We start from the raw sequence: 19,269 nt of genomic DNA on the forward strand, positions 1-19,269 counted from the left end.
CATGCATGTGGGTGAAGCAGTTTGCTAGTTGGGTGAATGTTCGTGCAAAACAGTTTCATGCATGCAACAACGATGAGATAGCAACAAAAACTGAAACAGAGCTAGGAAAAGCTAGTATACATGTAAATGAAAACAAGTGTTCAAATAAATCAAGTAAACAACACTCATACAAGAGAATACACAAAAAGCAACAGAAATGCTGAAAAAGACAAGTTGAGACCACTTACCCGTGATAGCTGAGCTGGATGTGTCAAAGAGTCCTAGATCTGCTGTGGGATGTCAGAGCTCAAATATTGATGTGAAAGAATGAGCTCTTATGCATTGAATAAATAAGTTTGGGCTCATGACATGCATGCCACAAATCTAGGAAAAAGTGACACATGGAGGGAAACTTCAAAAACAACTTTGCATGTAACCCTCAACTGCTAAAAAAATCTCCCTGAATCACGGGATGAATTTTTCATGTTTCCTTTTTCTATTCCAAGAAGAACCAATCATCCATGCATGCAAGTCAAGTTTCCTCTATCCCAGGTGGGACTTGTCAACCAGACTGCTCATGCATGTAGTTGCTCAACTGCTTGAGAAAAATGCACATTCCTGGCTGGGAGCTGGGCTGATTACCCAGGAGGATTGTGCAATTTCTGGGTAGAGCAACTGACTGTTGCCCAGATTTGCACAAATTCTGGGCTGAGCAACCCTGCTAGAGAAATTTGTGCAAATCCTGCTAGGAGTGTTGACTGACAGGATTGCGCAATCCTGGAGCCCAGCAGGATGCCTGAGAGGATTGCGTAATTTCTAGAGGGAAGGCTGGTTTCCATCCAGAAATATGCAATTTTCAAGAGGAATCTACTCAGCCTATAGCTCGACCAAGTCCTGGTGAACAACCCATGAAGGGAATGGATCAAACTGTGCTCTACAGGCTACCTTTGTGCATGAAAAACACTGAAGCTTGTGTACTTGACGAAGCAAAACAAAGTGTTGTGTAAGGTTGGTAGGGAGGCTCCAAAATGGGCTAAAGAAAAATTTTGGAGGGTGGTTGTAGCCGCTACAACAACTGCATAACATATGTCTGGATGAGTTTTCACTAAGAACATTAGATCCTTAATCAGCGGTCTATATTCACATGGATTTTCCAAATCGGTTCCTGCAACTTATCCACATAGCTACTTGAAATTAATTTCCATCGGTGTGGGCAGGGACTTGCATTCTGTCATTTCAAATCTCTCCAATAACTTCACAACATATTTTCCTTATGAAAGGAAAATTTCACCTAACCTTTGCCACACCTCAAGGACTAGGAAGTAGTGCATGAGTACAACATTATTCATTTCAAATTAAGAGGCTAGATCCCTCTTACACTTGATCATCAAAGGCTCACTACCTGTCAGAATTAGATCATCAACATATAAAAATAAAATTAATGGCATACCTTGGACCACCTTGAAATAGAGATTGGGATAGACACTGCTTCTTGTGAATCCAAGTTTCGTCAGGTAGCTATCTATGTGGGCGTACCATGCTTTGGGGGCTTGCTTGATGCCATACAATGCTTTATTCAACCTGTAAACATGTGTATTTCGATCCTGTACTTCAAATCCCTGTGGCTACTCAATATAAACTTCTTCCTATAAAATTCCATGGAGGAATGTTGTCTTCACGTCCATCTGATGAAGGGTCCATCCTTGACTTGCGGAAAGGGAAACTATAGAATGCATGGTGGTGTATCAGGCCACAGGAACACATATACCATCATAATCTTCTCCCTATTTCTATGATAATCCTCTTGCCACGAACCTTGCATTATATTTCTCAATACTTCCCTTGACTAGAAGTTTTATCTTGAATAGAAATGTTGATGTTGAGACAAATTTCCGCTTTTGTCTAAGTTCAACATCCCATACATCATTCTTCATAATTGATTCATACTCTTCAACCATAAGATCCTTCTAGACTTATTCTTTCACAACTTTATAAAAGGTGGGAGGCTTAACTTGGATCATATTATTGATTTCTACAACATATCCTTGGTATTTGCATGGTTTCTTACTTTCTCTAAAAGTCCTTTTGGTGGGAATGAGTCTCTTGACATCCTGTAATGTTTCACGAAGCCAAAGTGGCCTCTTCCTAGTATGGGGATCATAGTGGATTCAAGTGGTCCATGGGATCCATGGGACCCATGGGATAATCAACAATGTCTCTCTTAGATTCAGGCATGGAAGGACCTTCTAAGATATCCATATCATCATTCTTCTTCTCAGAAGGAGGAGGTGAAGGAAGGCCCCTTGTATTCCCGAGGGAAACATCTTCATCGAACGTTACATCCCTTATAATTTCAACCTTCCTTTGACCAAGAATATAGATTCTAAATTATTTAGAATCTTCACAATATCCAACAAAAGCACCTTTTCTTCCTAGGCCTTCCAACTTCCTTCAACACATGGAAATATAAAGGGAATATACAAAGGTGACCAATGTCGAGCTAGACACCTGTGAATACTTCTTCGAGAGTCTTGTTGTCCAATTCTTGATGAGGCACTCCATTTTGAATGTATACTGTTGTATTTGTTGCTTCTCCCCAAAGGAAATTTGGTAGCTTTTGATCATGGAGCATGGCTTAGGCAACTTCCACAATAGACCCGTTATTTCTCTCAGCCACCCCATTTTGTTTAGGATTGTAGGGCACAATTGTCTCCTTATTGATACCTTCCTTATTGCAAAAATATATGAATTCATTTGAATTGTACTCTCCACCATTGTCGAACCTGAAGATCTTAATTTTCTTCCCTATTTTATTTTTTACCAAATCCTTGAAGTCTTTAAACAAATTGAAGGCCTCAACCTTATGCTTCAAGTAATATCCAAGTCTTCCTTGAGGAATAATCAATGAAGGTTATGTAGTAAAAATGGTGACCAAGTGAATGTATAGGTGTCATACCACATATATTAGAATCAATGAGATGGAGGATGTATTTTGTCTTGTTCTCGCTAGAGGGGAATGGTCCTATTGTCTTATTTCCATTGGCACAACCTGGACATACTCCATCATGTTGAGATTGAACATCATGGATCCAAAGACCAACTTCTTTAATTTCAGAAGAGATTCATAATGTAGATGTGAAAATATTTGATGCCATAGTTTAATTTGATGATTAATATCATGGATCATTGCTAGAAGAGATCTTCTAGTGGCTCTATAGAGTACTTCAAATCTAGATCCCAATATGAAAGCATCTCTCATAGGGGATCCCACTGGCCAAGTACGTAATTTTCCTTTGATGAAAGTAACCCTCATTCCTTTGTCTTCTAATTTGGATATTAATACCAAATTATTCTTCAACCTTGATAGATACATCACATCATGAAGCAAAATAGATTCCCCAAAGTCCAAATGAAAATTAACATAACCAAAACCCTTAGCCAGATGAGTGGAGTTGTATCCAAGAATAATCTTCAAATTTGACTCCCTCTCTGCCAAATTAGAGAGAACCTCCTTATATCTCAAGAAATGATGAAAGGTATGTTAAAATTGGAAACTAGGGCCAAATTCCACCTTGGGACAACTCATTCGATGGAGATGATGATTGCATTGGATTATTCTTTTTGAGAGGTCCAAGATTGATATAAATATCATCTCATTCAGACAAGAAGACGTGTGATTTTGAATTTATTACCACACATGTGAAAATTGTTTAGGTCTCCTCAACTTAATATAGGCTTAAGAAGCCCAATGGATGTGTCTTTTCACACACATCGAGGTGTATAAATAGAAGAGACCTCACACCTCATTTTGAAATCCATCACTGACACATTCTTCTCTTTCTCTCTCACACGTGTGGCAAGGAGGACAATTTTTTGGGCAGAAAATTATAGGCTGAATTTCAGACTTTAGGACTAGCGCTGACTAGCATAGATTGAGGAGATTTTGACCTGTTTTGACTGCAGTTTTGAGGGCTGAATTTTGGTTTCTTTAGGTTGCATTGACCGGCAAAAGAATTGAGGATTTTGGATCTGTTTGACCTCTGTTGACAACAGAGCTGACCACAGGTTGACTGAGTTTGACCAGAGTTTTTGTGACTATTTTCAATTTACTTATACCACTTTTTGAGGCCGAATTTGACTGCCTTTGATTGAGATTCAAAGAAGATGTTTTACTGCTATTTTGACTAAAGTTGACTTTCTGGTTAGGGTTGATGTTTGACTGTAGTTGATTCTAGAATTTGACAAGGCCGATTTGACTTTGTATTGGGCTAGTCTAATTAAATTTTGTACCCTCTCTCTCTATTGAACTATTGAATAATAATAAGAAGATTTGATCAAAGGGTTTTCCCCACATTAGGGTTTTTCCCTGACATCCACCAAATCTGGTGTCCTCTTGTCTTGGCCTGTCTTCTATAATTTTTTTTATGTCCTATCTGCATTTACTGTCAATTTGATTGCTACTGGAAATAATTGGAAATTTTTATTATGATGTGTTAGCACAGTTCTAGCCTAAGTCATGAGTAGGTTTTAATTTTTAATTTTTATTTTTTAGGATTAATTTTGTAAATTTCAATTTTTTTTAAAATGCTACTGGAATTTTCGGTAGCGCCCAATTTTCTTGTTCATTTAGTCTCCCCTATTTTTCGGACAGTCTCTTCGTTCCTGTTTTATTTCCAGTTTTTTTTTTTTTTTTCGATGCTATAGGAATTCCTGGTAGTGTCAAGTGGTAGTGGTTAATCGATTTGGTTGATCGAATTAAATAGGTGTTAGTCACAACCATAGCCAGTCGTTGCTTACTCCACTGATATTAAATAAACCCGTGTTTCCAAAGTTAAAACGTGTCTGCAAAGTTAGTCTTAGCTATATGTTTAAATTCCGACGACCATTCTTTATGTTCCACGTAATGCGCTACTGGAATTTCTGGCCAGTCCAAATTAAAGCAGAAATATTTCCAAATTTGCAAAAAATCTCATACAACCACCTGTAGCAGATTAGCTAGACTCTCCAAAGAAACTCAACTTCGTCATTACTATTACATGCTATCTATTATGACATGAAATATCATTTAATAATGAAGGATCATATGCATAGGAGATTGAAACAAAACTTTATCTCAAATATTCGAAAATGGAGAAAATTTCACCATTTCGAATTTCTGAAGTGTAGTAAAGGAGACAGTGATTGAGGTGGTTAAGAACACATCCCAGTTTTCCAGGCAGCCTAATTCAAGCTAATTGCAACATATTTTGGGTAAGATTCGATACTTTGACACCTAATCTTCATAACAAGCAAGTAGATATCCATGGCATCAAAGTCTAGGAAATGTGGAAAGCTTAAGAGAATCGAACCTCAAGGAGCTAAACTAGTTGATGCTAATCCAAGTATTAGAAGGCTGTTTATTCAAGCAGGCTGGTATCCACTTTGCACCAGGTTAGGAGGCTAACATCAAGGTGTAGCCCAAGAGTTTGATCAAACTTTCAATGGATAGGAAGCTACCATCTTTGGTTTCAAATTGCAGGTTTTAGAACAGTCAATTGCAAAAGCTTTTAACCTTCCCTAGGAAGAAGAAAAGTGGTTTAAGGGACAAATCATTATAGGAGGAGATCTCAATACTTTTATTAGAGATGAACACAAAGATCCTAACTGGGCCAAAGGAATTCCCAGCAATTATCTTAAGAAGGAATGGGAAGAAACAATCAAACTGGTTAAGATTTTTCTCACTTGTGAGAGAAGGTATACAATAGTATTTCTTTACCATACGAGGTTTCTTTTTCATTTTGTAGGTATGAGGACTCTTAATCTTCCCTATTTCATATTGAAGAGCTTGAACAAAATGGTAGCCAAAATTCAAGCACACCGGGAAGCATCAAAATACAACCTATATCATCAGGAAATTATCAAGGTTCTGGTTGAAGAAGAATTGAAAAAGAGAAACCAAACTTGGGAAAATTTCTTGTTTTACAGGGCATGCCAACCTGCACCAAAACCCCAAGAAACTGCTAAATCTTCTTCAACATAGGTTCAGACAGAAAGGACATCAATTACATCAGTTGAAGGAAGCTCCAAAAGAAAGGAAAAGAAGGAAAGTGTAAGCAGAGGTACCAAAAGCAGCAAAGAGAAGCCTTTAGCTGCCAAATATGAAAATACAAAGGAGCAAGGTGAAAGCTCCTCTGCACAGAAAACAAAAAGCATGAAAATGGTTCCTCATGTTAGACCTTTTCCTAAGGTTTACACAAGAAATCGAAGAGGAAAAATTGCAGCTGAAGAGAAATCTAAAGCGCAGGTGCTTCTTGAAATTCTGGAAGCACATAAACAATAATAAGAAAACTAACCTATTGATTCTAATGAGAATTACTGAAAGAAGCAGGGTATAAAGTGACTAGTAAAAACAAGAAAGAAGAAATAAAACCTGTTGTTGGAGCTAGGAAGAGACATACTAGGGAAAGAAACAAATATAGATTGAAATGAAAAGCCCTAAATAACCCTAGTTTACTAACTGAAGTAATAGTCATAGAAGAAAATCATGCAGAGTTGTAGACTCAGGATCCTACAATTGCAGAAATCAGAAGATCTTTGAGGAAGAAAAGAGGTAAAGGTCCCATGGACCAGTCATGAGAGACTTCCAAAAGAATAAAGGTCCAAAAAGAAGCAAAAAAGAAAGAGATCATCATCAAAGAAGAAACATCCAGAATCACAAGGTCAAAAGCTGCTGCCAGAAATAAAACAAACTTGGATAAGCTTGTAGAGGCTATAGCTCACATGAAATGAAAGGGTAATTTTCCTTAAAAGATACCTTTTTTCATATTAAGTCAAAGTTTTGAATGTGAAGATTAAAGCTCAGAATATCCAAGCATATACAGGTGTTTCGAAGTATTTTTTGTTAAAATTTTGAAGTGAAAACGTTATCCTACTAGAAATTCTAGAAGCCTTTCCAGTTTTTTTCGCTATTACAGGTATTACCAGAATTTCCGGTAGCACCTATTTTAACTGAAATATACAACTGTCAGCAGAAACCTCTAGGCCAGTTTTGGAAAGATAATAAACCATAACAATATGGATAAGGACGATGATGGATATGAGATAGTTATGAGGTTGTTGAATGTTGTATTTAATGAAGCCATATGGTCATTTAATAGTCAAGTCCATAAAGAGAAAAATCAGTAGCAAAAGGGGCAACCAGTCAGTTTTTCCAGCAGCAAAGTGTCATTTGTCCTCTTCTTCTCATCGATACCTGTAATTTCTGTTGCATTTCGATGGGAGATATTTTTAATCTCTAAAAGACACCTATGTAACAAGGAAATAGTGAAACCACCAATTTAGGAGAGTTGGAGTTGGTGCCCCTCTCTCTATATATATCTTTTGTAAATATCATTTCAGGGGATGTTTGTTCACTTTGAAGACTCAGCGTAATACAAATCTTTTTCTGCACTTCATGCTGGAGGATTTTGTGATTCAAGTTATATCTATTGTGTGGTTTGTCTATTTCCTTGTTTCAATTCTCTGAACTATAAATTTGGAGTGGGTAGTATAGTATGAGTGAGAATCATTAAGAGGAATTGATGATGACTTATCTACTATCTAGTTTTCTGTAAATTATAATATATGTTCAAGTAGAACTTGTTAGTAAAGGTTTCAAAAAGGGTTTGTGGGATACTTTATACATGTTTTTACTTTCTAGTTGTTGTTTTCCTTGTCAAGCCTATTTTAATCTTTTAAATGATAAATTACAACAACTAGTATAGTATGTGTGAGAAATCATTAAGAGGATCTAATGATGACTTGTCTACTATCCAGCTTTTTATAAATCATAATATCAATTCAAGCAGAAATTGTTAGTGAAGGTTTCATAAAGGATTTGTGAAATACTTTATATGTTTTCTTACTTTCTAACTGTTATTTTCCTTGTAGAGAAACAGAGTTTGTCACAAGGCTGTTTATGTAGTTGAAGTCACTGTCTTAAGATACTCAGTTTCTTAGGATATTTATTAGCTACTTGTTCTCTTTTCTATGCTCCCCTATATTACTCACTTAACCATGCAATTTATGCTTGTCACAGCTTGCCAAATGCATAAAATTTAAATGGGAACACAATCATTTCAAAACCCCATCAAAAGCCATCCCACCACTCAAAAAACCATTTTAAATTTTTAAATGAAATCATGATGTGTAAGGATTACTCACTTTGTAGTCTAGGAGTAACTCCTTGCGCTAACATCTTTGGCACTATTGTCAAGGAGGTGAATTGAAGTTTATCCCTGGGTAAATGACAAAATTATAAGTTTGGTTTTGAGGTGTACAGTTGCAGCAGTCTTTTTAGACTGCTTGACACCTTCCAACTCCATTGTTGAAGTTCTAGCTCCAAGAAAGGCTAAAACTAGGGAAAACCCATATTCTCCTTTGAAAACCCAAGTCCCTAATCCTGAGAAGCTAATCCAGAAAAAGAGTAAGTGAAAGCTTGTTTCTTCTGCTTCTGGTTTTTCAAAAGCTATTCTTGAAAAGGTACAAAAAATTGTGTCTCCTGATTTTACAAAAAAAATTGTACCTCTTTCGTTTTCCAGTCAAAAAACAACCTTTACATCGAGTGTTGGTGCTTCCTCATCTACTGTTCAAAATCCTCCAATTTTTATTCCACAAATCCTAGTAACTCACACCATGGTAGGTCCTAATCCACCCCCTAACCGAATGGATGCAATTGTTGCTGCTAGGTATGCTCCTTTAGTTTTACCTCAACCTATGAATGCATTACCTACAGGAGATTATCTCAAGTATATTCCTAAATTTAATGGTGAAGGGTTGGTAATAGTTGAAGAACATCTTGCTGATTTTTATGCTTATGCTGATAATTTGAATATTGAGCATGAAGATGTTTGGACGAGAGTTTTTGTTCAGAGCCTTGAGGGTGATGTAAGGAAATGGTTCATGTCTTTGACAGCTGGTAGCATCATTGGAATTGAAGTCCTAGATGATACATTTTTAAGAAAATGGGGTACAAGAAATATTTTTTGTATTATATCAGAGAATTTTGTGCAATCAAAAGAAAATAAGGAGAATCAGTTTCTGATTTTTCTAAGAGATTCAATAAAATGTATATCAAGATACCTACTAAAATTAAGCCTACTGAAGCTTCAGCTAAAATCACTTATGCTGGTGCTTTTGATCTTGACTTTTGTTGATTGTTGAGAGAAAGAAGATTTGCTATGCTATCACAAATGCAGGACAATGCATTGGAGGTAGAATCAAATATATTAGCAGCTAATAGACTCAGAGTAGGGATTGACAGAGAAAAAAGAAAGAAAAAAGCTTAAGTTTCTACTTCAGGAACTTCTGACATAGATCCTAAGCTAGATGAGCTTACAAAGATGGTCAAATCATTGACTATTGATATTTCTAAGTTGAAGATGGAAGAAATACCACCTACTGCCAGAAATGTTTCATTTGATTTGCCAAATAGACAAAAGTTTAGAATACCTAATGCTCCTCAAATTCTGCAGAGAAAAATAAGAGATGCTGATGATCAAAAGGTGTAGCCTCCTTTGCAGAATGTTATATTTGAAGATGAAGAAAAATTTGAAGGGTTGGAAAGAAGTGCTAATATAAATTGTCTTAGAGACAAAGAAGGGATGATTCATCTTACACAAGTAGATTATGAAGACTTCATGTCATATACTCAGAATAATGAAGTGAGTCATATTCATTCCATGATTGCAGCTGATCATCAAAGTAGATGCAATCTTAGATCAAAGAAAATTGATGACACTTCTAAGCCTGTTGCACAACCAAAGAAGAATAAAGATGCAGTTAAAATTTCAGCGGAAAAATCTGGTAGACTGGAAATTCTGGCAGCATCCGATATTTTGGTATAGAAACAAGTGACCAAACCTGACAAACCGAAAATTCCAGTGGCGTCTGATTTTCCTTCACTTGAGGTAAAAATTGTTCACAAAACACACTCTGCCATCAATTTTGAAAATGAGATTAAGAAAATCAAGATTCCTGTTCCCTTGTAGAACCCATGAAAAATCAAGATTTCAAAAATACTTTTATGAAAGCTTTTCAACCTTCACCTACTGAAATAGTATCTGATTTTGTTAACCTTCAAGATGATAAGCCCACTGTTATTTTAGGTCCATTGGTAGAAGACAGAGATGACTATACCCCTCCCTTCCATCTGTCTCTGAATATTCATGAAAAGATCCTGCATAATTGTCTTATGGACTCTGGAACTTCACATAATTTAATGGTTAAGGTAGTTATGAATGAACTAGGTCTTGAGATAACTAGAGAGTACCAAGATCTCTATTCTTTTGATTCCCAGAAATTCCAATGCCTTGGTGTCATCAAAGACCTTGCAGTAAGTCTTTTTCAGTTACCTATGAGAGGGATGGTAATGGATATTGTTGTAGCTGATATCCCTCCCAGATTTGGTATGTTACTTTCTAGGTCATGGATTAAAAGGTTGGGAGAAAACTTACAAATGGATTTAACTTATGCTATTGTTCCTATTTTTGGAGGAGAACAAAGAATACTTTACAGAGAAGCTCAATTGGCATATATCATTAGTGACAACAAAGACCCTACTAATCATCCGATATATGCTAGAACAACTAGAGTAGGTTCAAGCATTCTACATATGGATGACTCTGCCTTACCTTCAGAAAATTTTCAGATTTTAAAGTTTGCTGAAAATTAAATAAGTCATGAAGGATCAAAGGTATGGAAAATGTTTTTTGATGGCTCATGTTCCAAAGAAGGTGTTGGTGCAGGGATTGTTCTTATTTCTCCTTTGGAGGAAAGTTCCACTTTTTCTTTCAAACTTGAATTTGAGACAACTAATAATGTGGTTGACTATGAAGCTCTGTTAATTGGTTTAAAAAAGGCAAAAAATATGAATATATCAAAAATTTCTGTTTTTGGATATGTTGAACTTATTATTCAACAAATCAGATATGTTTATCAAACTAAGCATCCTAGACTCAAAGATTACCAGAATGCAGTATGGGACATTGTAGAAGACTCCTTCCTGGCCTTTAACATTTCTTTTGTTCCAAGAGAAAGTAATATTCTAGATGATTCACTCCCTATTTTAGCTAGATCATTCAAAATTCCAATGCCTATAAACTTGAATTATGAAGTGGAAGTTAGCTTTAGACCTAGCATTCTTGATAATGTTAAGCATTGGAAAGTTTTTGAAGATGACTAGGAGATCAGAAAATTCATTGAAGTTACTGAAGAGTTTACTTTTCTAAATATTGATAAAGAAGAAGACCAAACACAAGTTGATGTTGATCATCAAGATTCCATAAATCTCAAAAAACAAATTGTTGATCAGCCTATCATACAACTACCTACCAATCATATTACCAAAGGGTTAATTGCACTTGAGAAACTTTTTGATCAGAATGATGTTGTAGTCAAGCCACAGTTAGCTAAAGCAAATGATGAATTAGAAGATTACAACTTAGGTACAACACAAGAACCAAGGTATGTGAAGTTGTCAAAAGCTTTACTAGATGAAAGAAATATGGAATATCACAAGCTGTTTTGTGAATTTGTTGATGTTTTTGCATGGAAATATGAAGCTCTTAAGGCATATGATACATCTATCATTTTTCTTAGATTACCATTGAAATATGGTACTAAACTTTTCCCGCAAAAGTTAAGGTAATTCAATCCACTATTGCTACCAGTGATGGAAAAGGAAGTGAAGAAACTGTTGGATGCTAAAATCATTATTCCATTGAGATACTCAGATTGGGTTGCCAATCTAGTGCCAGTAAGAAAGAAAAGTGGTGAAATTAGATTGTGTGTGGATTTCAGAAATCTTAACAAAAGCTCCAAGAAATATAACTATCCATTGCCGAAGATGGAGCATATTCTTCAAAAGGTAACTGGGTCAGACATAATTTCCATGTTAGATGGTTTTTTTGGGTATAATCAAATATTTGTTTGGCTAGAAGATTAAGAGAAGACAACATTCACTACTCCTTGGGGTACATTCATGTATGCAAAGATGCCATTTGGGCTCATGAATGCTGGAGCTACTTTCCAATGTGCTATGGACTTTACATTCATTGGAGAAAAGGACAATTTCTTGGTCATCTATTTGGATGACATTACTGTTTTTTCAGCTTCAGATCAAGAACACCTTCAGCACTTGAGACAAGTATTTGTTAAATGCAGAAAATATGGTATATCCTTAAATCCAAATAAGTCTCATTTTGCTCTCAAAGAAGGTAAGATGTTGGGTCACATAGTTTCTAAAAATGGAGTGTGGAATGATCCAAAAAGAGTGATTGCAATTCAAGATTTAACACTTTCAAGATCCAAGAAATAGATTCAATCTTTCCTTGGTAAGATCAATTTTCTCTGAAGATTCATCCCAAATTTTACTGAAGTGGTGAATCATATTACTTGTATGCTAAGGAAGGACAAAGAAGTCAAGTGGATAGTTGAATCTAGAAATTCATTTGAGCTGATAAAAAAGGCTATCATTGAAGCACCTCAATTGGTAAGTCCTGAATATTCAAAAACTTTCTTAATCTTCTCTTTTGCTTCTCAAGACACCATTGCTATTTTTTTTTACAAAAAGATTCAAAAAATATAGAAGCGCCCAAAGCATTTTTCAGCCTAGCTCTTAGAGATGGATAATTAAAGTATGAAATGTTGGAAAAACATGCTTATGCATTAGTTAAATATCTAAAAGCTTTTAGAGTTTATATTTTGCATGCTCAATTGATAGCTTATGTCCCTTCATCTGTCGTTAGAGATATAATGGTTCAACTTGATATTGATGGAAAGAGAAGTAAATGGGTGACTAAAGTTCTTGAATTGATTTAGAGATAAAGCCTACTAAACTGATCAAAGGTCAAGGATTAGCTAAACTACTAGCTGAAGAAAATTGTAAAGTGTCGGGTTTGAATTTCATGGATGATAATATAGAAGGGAAAATTTTAGAGCCTATTGACAATATGATAGTAGATTAAAAGCTTGCTGAGTGTAGCTGGTACAAATATGTTAGCGCAAGGAGTTACTCCTAGACTACAAAAGGAGTAAGCCTTACACATCATGATTTCATTTCAAAATTTAAAAGGGTTTTTTGAGTGGTGGGATGGCTTCTGAAGGAGTTTTGAAATGATTGTGTTCCTCTTTAACTTTCATGCATTTGGCAAGTTGTGGCAAGCATAAATTGCATGGTTAAGTGAGTAATATAGGGGAGTAGAGGAAAGAGAATAGGTAGCTGATAAATATCCTAAGAAACTGAGTATCTTAAGACAATCACTTCAACTACATAAACAACCTTGTAACAAACTCTATTTCTTGGCAAGGAAAATAACAGTTAGAAAGTAAGAAAACATATAAAGTATTTCACAAATATTTTGTGAAACCTTCACTAACAATTTCTACTTGAACTGATATTATGATTTATAGAAAACTGGATAGTAGATAAGTCATCATTAGATCCTCTTAATGATTTCTCACTCATACTATACTAGCTGCTGTAATTTATCATTTAAAAGATTAAAACAAGCTTGACAAGGAAAACAACAACTAGAAAGTAAAAACATGTATAAAGTATCCCACAAACCCTTTGTGAAACCTTCACTAACAAGTTCTACTTGAACATATATTATAATTTACAGAAAACTGGATAGTAGATAAGTCATCATCAGATCCTCTTAATGATTCTCACTCATATTATACTAGCTACTACAAATTTATAATTCAGAGAATCGAAACAAGGAAATAGACAAACCACACATTAGATATAACTTGAATCACAAAATCCTCTAGCATGAAGTGCAGAAAAATCTTTTTATTAACTTGAGTCTTTAGGTGAACCAACATCCCCTAAAATGATATTTACAAAAGATATATATATATATATATATATATATAAAGAGAGAGGCACCAACTCCAACTCTCCTAAATTGGTGGTTCCACTATTTCCTTGTTACATAGGTGTCTTTTAGATATTAAAAACATCTCCCATCGAAATGCAACAGAAAGTACAGGTGTAGATGAGAAGAAGAGGAAAAATGACACTTTGCTGCTGGAAAAACTAACTGGTTGCCCCTTTTGCTGCTGATTTTTCTCTTTATGGACTTGACTATTAAATGACCATATGGCTTCATTAAATACAACCTTCAACAACCTCATAACTATCTCATATCCATCATCTTCCTTATCCATATTGTTATGGGTTGTTGTCTTTCCAAAACTGGCCTAGAGGTTTCTGCTGACAACTGTATATTTCTGTTAAAACAGGTGCTACTGGAAATTTCGGTAATACCTATAATAGCGGAAAAACTAGAAACGCTTCTGGAATTTTTGGTAGGATAACATTTTCACTTCAAAATTTTAACAGAAAATACTTCAAAACACCTACATATGCTTGGATATTCTGAGCTTTAATATTCACATTCAAAACTTTGACTTAATATGCAAAAAAGTATCTTTTAAGGAAAATTACCCTTTCATTTCATGTGAGCTACAAACTTTACAAGCTTATCCACGTTTGTTTTATTTATGGCAATAGATTTTGACCTTGTGATTCTAGTTGTTTCTTCTTTGATGATGGTCTCTTTATTTTCTGCTTCTTTTTGGACCTTTCTTCTTTTGGAAGGCTCTAACGGCTAGTCCATGGGAGCTTTACCTCTTTTCTTCCTTAAAGATCTTCTGATTTCTACAATTGAAGGATCCTGAGTCTGCAACTCTACATGCTGTTCTTTTATGACTATTACTTCAGTCAGTAAACTAGGATTGTTTAGGGCTTTTGATTTTAGTATGTATTTGTTTCTTTCCCTAGTATGTCTCTTCCTAGCTCCAACAACTGGTTTTATTTCTTCTTTCTTGCTTTTACTGGTCAATTTATACCCTGCTTCTTTCAGCAATTCCTCATCAGAATCAATAGGCTGGTTTTCTTATTGTTGTTTATGTGCTTTTGGAATTTCAGGAAGCACCTGTGCTTTAGATTTCTCTTCAGTTTCAAGTTTTCCTCTCCGTGTTCTTGTGTAAACCTTAGGAAAAGGTCTAATAGGAGGAGCCATTTTCATGCTTTTTGTTTTCTGGGCAGAAGAGCTTTCACCTTGCTCCTTTTTCTTTTCAGATTCAATAGCTAAAGGCTTCTCTTTACTGCTTTTGGTACCTTTTCTTACACTTTCCTTCTTTGCCTTTCTTTTGGAACTTCCTTCAGCTGATGTAGTTGATGTCCTTTCTGTCTGAACCCGTGTTGAAGAAGATTTAGCAGTTTCTTTGGGTTTTGGTGTAGGTTGGCCTTTCCTGTAAAACAAGAAATTTTCCCAAGTTTGGTTTCTATTTTTTAGTTTTTCTTCAACCAGAACCTTGATAATTGCCTAATGATACAGGTTTTATTATGATGCTTCTTGGTGTGCTTGAATTCTAGCTGCCATTTTAGTCAGGCTCTTCAATATGAAATGGGCAGATTAAGAGTCCTCATACCTGCAAAATGAAAAAGAAACTTTGTATGGTAAAGAAATACTACTGTATACCTTCTCTCACAAGTGAGAAAAACCTTAACCAGTTTGATTGTTTCTTCCCATTCCTTCTTAAGATAATTTCTGGGAATTCCTTTGGCCCAGTTAGGATCTCTGTCTTCACCTCTAATAAAAGTATTGAGATCTCCTCCTATAATGAGTTGTCCCTTAAACCACTTTTCTCCTTCCTGGGGAAGGTTAAAAGCTTTTGCAATTCACTGTTCTGAAACCTACAATTTGAAACCAAAGATGGTAGCTTCTTATCCATTGAAAGTTTGAGAAAACTCTTGGGCTACACCTTGATGTGAGCCTCCTAACTTGGTGCAAAGTGGATAATAGCTTGCTTGAATAAATAGTGTTCTAACACTTGGATTAGCATCAACTAGTTCATCTCCTTAAGGTTTGATTCTCTTAAGCTTTCCACCTTTCCTAGACTTTGATGCCATGGATATCTGCTTGCTTGTTATGAAGAATAGGTGTCAAAGTATGGAATCTTACCCAACAAATTTTGCAATTAGCTTGAGTTAGGTTTCCTAAAAAACTGGTATGTGTTCTTAACCACCTCAATCAATGTCTCCTTTGCTGCACTTTAGAAATTCGAAATGGTGAAATTTCCTCCATTTTTTGAATATTTGAGATAAAGTTTTGGTTCAATCTCCTATGCATATGATCCTTCATGATTAAATGAGATTTAATGTCATAATAGACAGCATGTAATAATAACGATGAAGTCAAGTTTCTTTGGAGAGTACAACTAATCTGCTACAGGTGGCTGTACGAGATTTTTTGCAAATCTGGAAATTTTTTTGCTTTAATTCGGACTGGCCAAACATTTCGGTAGCACATTACGCAGAACAGAAAGAACGATTGTTGAAATTTAAACATATAGCTAAGATTGACACTGCAGACATGTTTTAACTTTGGAAACACGAGTTTATTTAAGATCAGTGGAGTAAGCAACGACTGGCTATGGCTGTGACTGAAACCTAGCTAATTCGATCAACCAAATCGATTAACCACTACCACTTGACTTGACTTAAATTTTGTGACCTATCCAATCACGAAATCTCATGATTTGGATTAAATATTTTTCCATTATGACACGTGGACAATCGAAAATGGTTGTGTTTTCGGCTTTATTTTTTTAAAATGGGAGACACTACCAGAAATTCTAGTAGCATCAGAAAATAAAAAAAATAGGAAATAAAACAAGAATGAAAAGACTATCTGAAAAATAGGGGAGACTATCTGAACAAGTAAATTGGGCGCTACCGGAAATTTTGGTAGCGTTTTAAATGTTTTTTGAAATTTACAAAATTAATCCTAAAAAATAAAAAATTTAAAACCTACTCATGACTTAGCCTAGAACTGTGCTAACAGGATGCTAAAGGAACATTGAAGTAAATTGTGCTAAGCATAGAACATACCATTGTTATTTGAAATTAACATGGTATCGAAGCCTAGGTGAAGACAAAGCCCAAGCAAGAGTGAGAAAAGAAATCACTAAGGAAGTTGTTGGACAAGAATTTAGAGCTAACCTCAATGACGACTACATCATACTTCATATCCTAGGACAAGCTTAAGGACACATCTGACTATCATGCATGGAATATGTCTCTGAATTTGACCTTGGAAGAGAATTATGCTATGGACTATGTCAAAGGAAGAGTGGTGGAGCCTCCAAATGCACCCGCTACTGCAAAAACAAAGTACAGGAAAAGTGAGGTCAAAGCTAAGAAAGTTATTGTAGATTTCATTCACAAGCCTTTGGTTTCCTATATTTATGATTTGGAAACATCTAAGGAGATGTATGACTAGCTGGTTTGGATGTTCAAAGTAAACAATGCAAATCAAGTCCTCTTTCTCAAGAACAAGTTGAAAGACATCAATATTGAGAGATGAGATTCCATTCAATCCTACTTCACGAGGATTACAGAAATCAAGAATGATCTCCTATCTATTGGAGAAGTTTTTGGTGACAGGGAGCTCACTCTTATTGCACTTAGAGGCCTTACAAGAGAATGGGATGTGTTTAACACCACCATCCTCAACAATGACAAGACTCTGGGTTTTGATGAATTATTGGCTAGATGCGCTCAAGAAGAAATAAGGATGATGGAAAGAGATAAGCCCCGAAATGGAAATAATCCTACTGATTTCTCCACTCATGCTAAAAGGAAGAACAATGCTGGTCCAAGAAGACAAGGTCAAGGATTTAAGCCGGGATTCAAAGAAGGAAGAAAAGGAAGATGCTTCAATTGCAACAGGTTTGGCCACTATACTAAAAAGTGTCCTCACAATGAAGATACTCCAAGGGATGATGACAACAACAATCGCAACTACAAAGGAAATGACAATCGAAGGAACAATAAGTTCAACAATAAAGGAAAGAGGAATGCTCCCGCTGCTCGATATGGAAATGGTCGTACTCCCAAAAGATCGAGAAACTCCAGGTATGAGGAAACTAGTGTTGTAGATAAGATTTTTTTTTTTTATCTTATTTCTACCCTCATCACTGCCTCTCAGATACATGTGGTCATTGGTTGATTGATAGTGGTGCCTCAAGGCACTTCACTAGGTACAATGAGGTCCTCTCAAATTTGATCGAAAAGAAGACAAATTTAGAGATCATACTTGGAGACAATGCCACCTACCCCCTGAAGGGGATAGGGATTGGCACTCTTCACTTAAACTAAGGTCAAACCCTTCATCTACAATAAGTATTGTATGTACCTAATTTGAAAAATAACTTGGTATCTATTTTTTGCGATAGAATATAAAGGTTTCAAGGTGACATTCATTGATGGGAAGGTGCGTGTTTGGTAAAGGAACCCGAAAGATGCATTTACACTTGGATTTAGGGTTCAAGGTCTCTATCAGGTTGGAGGAAGTCCTTTAGGGGCTATGACTTTTGATACTTCTCTTCGATCTGAATTATGATATCGAATATTTTCTCATGTTCATTACAAAGACTTACTTGATGTAAGGAAGATGGTCTTAGGTATGCCTAAATTCAACATAAATCATGAAGGAATTTTTTAGGGTTGTGCAGTTGGAAAACATACAAGGGGACCATTCCCTTCAAGTGAAAGTCAAACTACTGATATTATTCTATTGGTCCATTCTGATATATCAGGTATGTTTCCCGTAACATATTTAGGAGGATACTTGTACTATGCAATATCTATGGATGACTTCTCTCGCAAACCATGGATCTATTTCTTGAAGAAGAAGGACGGAGTGTTCAAATGGTTCCACTACTTCAAAGCCTTGGTCGAGAATCAAACAAGGAAGAATATCAAATCATTGAGGACCGATAATGGAACCGAATATGAGTCAAATGAATTCAATGACTATTGTAGAGAAACTGGCATTAAGAGGGAAACCACTACCACATATACTTATGAGAAAAATGGATTTTCTGAAAGGAAGAATCGAACAATCATAGAAGCTACCTATGCTATGCTTCATGACCAAGGCCTATCGAAGTTATTATAGGGAGAAGCTACAAACACCAATGTATATGCTCAAAATAGGTGCCCACATCAAGGATTGGACTTCAAGTCTCTTGAAGAAGTTTTCACCGATAAGAAAATTGATGCTTCTCATTTTAGAATTTTTGGTTGTCTCGTATATTTTCATGCATCGAAAGAGAAAATAAACAAGCTAGATGCATCTAGGAATAAAGGATCTTTTGTGGGCTATAATGGAACTTTAAAGGCATATAGAATCTATGTGCCTAGTCAAAGAGAAGTGGAAATAAGTCATGATGTCACCTTCAATGAAGATTCTCAAG

The sequence above is a fragment of the Pinus tabuliformis genome, chromosome Q (assembly GCF_031772625.1).
Source record: "Pinus tabuliformis cultivar Carrire ecotype Pingquan chromosome Q, CPIR1, whole genome shotgun sequence".
In the NCBI taxonomy this organism is placed as follows: domain Eukaryota; kingdom Viridiplantae; phylum Streptophyta; class Pinopsida; order Pinales; family Pinaceae; genus Pinus; species Pinus tabuliformis.